The following is a 1949-nucleotide window of genomic DNA, read 5'->3' on the forward strand; positions in this document are numbered from 1 at the left end:
CTAGTCTTGGAAGTCACATACCATCACTTAGGCTACATTCTATCTGTTAGGAGTGAGCCACTAAGTCCAGCCCACACTCAAGGGGAGGGGAACGAATTGCCTCTTTCTGACAGGAGGAATATCGAAAAACTCGAGGACATACACTCATATGCCATGTAATGATGTTCTGGTCAAACAACATATATAACAGTTGTTCCACAAGATTGCAATGGAGCTGAAAATTTCCTATCACCTAGTGATGTCATAGCCACTATAACACTGTAGCGCAATGCATTAACCACGTGTTTCTGGTGATGCTGGTATAAACAAACCTACTGTGCTGCCTATAGTATAGTATAGTATAGTATAGTATAGTATAGTATAGTATAGTATAGTATAGTATAGTAGTGTAGCAAAAGGCCGGGTGCAGTGGCCTGTAATCTCAGCAATTTGGGAGGCCCAGACGGGCAGATCACTGAAGATCAGGAGTTCAACACTAGCCTGGCTAACATGGTGAAACCCTGTCTCTAGTAAAAATACAAAAATCAGCAGGGGGTGGTGGAGGGCACCTGTAATCTCAGCTACTAAGGAGGCTGAAGCAGGAGAATTGCTTGAACCTGGAAGGAGGAGGTTCCAGTGAGCCAGAGGGCATCACTGCACTCCAGCTTGGGCAATAGAGAATCCGTCTCAAAAAACGGCGGATCACTTGCGGTCAGGAGTTTGAGACCAGCCTGGCCAACATGGTGAAACCCCCATCTCTACTAAAAAATACGAAAATTAGCCAGGTGTGGTGGCACACACCTGTAGTTCCAGGTACAGGCTGAGGTACGAGAATCACTTGAAGCTGGGAGGCAGAGGTTGCAGTGAGCCAGGATCTCGCCACTGCACTCCTGCCTGGGCGACAGAGTTAAGACTCTGTCTCAAAATAATAATAATAATGATAATAATAATAATAATAATAGCGGTGGGGGTAACTTAAATTCAACCATCTGAACCTATAAATAAACCAATTGTATAAAGTTCAACCTCACAGATGTGGCCGTACGTTGAAAATCTGAACACATCTTCGCAGCTGGAAAATCGAGGTGCTTCAGAGTTCTTGATCTTTCTGTTCCTCACAAGACGAAGGTTCAACTTTGAGAAAGGTCAGTCTTGAAGTTAAATGAGGTTTAGTCCAATCTAGGCACTACTTTTTCATTTCCTTGAGAGTCAGATAAGGGAATTACAGACCCAAGACTGTATGCTAAGTAAGGGGGAGTGCAAATTGAGGAAGTAAAATTTCTCTAGGAACTCCATCCTGTCTCAATTACATTCCACCCCGTGCCACTTTTAAAAAATCATATTTACTTAGAAGTGAAATAACTGTGGACCTAATAAAAAACGGAATAGGAATTAGTTTTTTGTTCATTACGTACTTCTGCACATCTAGAAAATAACTGACTCCTTCATTACTGGTAGGGTTAAATCCAATATTTGGGAATATAAATTAATTTATTAAAAACACCTTTTGTCCTTCCAGGAGTACTTTCAAGACTTTAAATAGAAACTTTCAATGAGAAAGTGCCTTCCTTTTTTGCTGCTTCTGTGTTTATTCTTCCACTTCTTCTGATTAATATGTAAGGCAGACTTTCGTGAGATGTGTGTAGCTAATCAATGGTGGCGTGAGGTTCCCAAAAGTTACTGGGCAAAACTGCAATCATCCACCGTCTCCCCGCACTGGAGGGAAAAGCTCCCCTAAGGCAGGGTCTTTCGGTTTGTTGATCTGCGCATTCACACAACCTGAACCGTACCTAGCCCACTGCAAGTTCTCGATAAATACTTGAGTAATCTCCATTCACTGATCGTCCGTGCAGGGCGCTGTGGCCAGCGAAAACGCCGGTTCGCAGCTTCCCTGCTTCCGCCGCACCCGCGCTGCCCCCAGCCCCCAGGGCCACAGCCCGCAACCCCGAGAGCATCCGGCTGCCCGGCCA

The sequence above is a fragment of the Colobus angolensis genome, unplaced genomic scaffold (assembly GCF_000951035.1).
Source record: "Colobus angolensis palliatus isolate OR3802 unplaced genomic scaffold, Cang.pa_1.0 Scaffold51, whole genome shotgun sequence".
Classification (NCBI taxonomy): Eukaryota; Metazoa; Chordata; class Mammalia; order Primates; family Cercopithecidae; genus Colobus; species Colobus angolensis.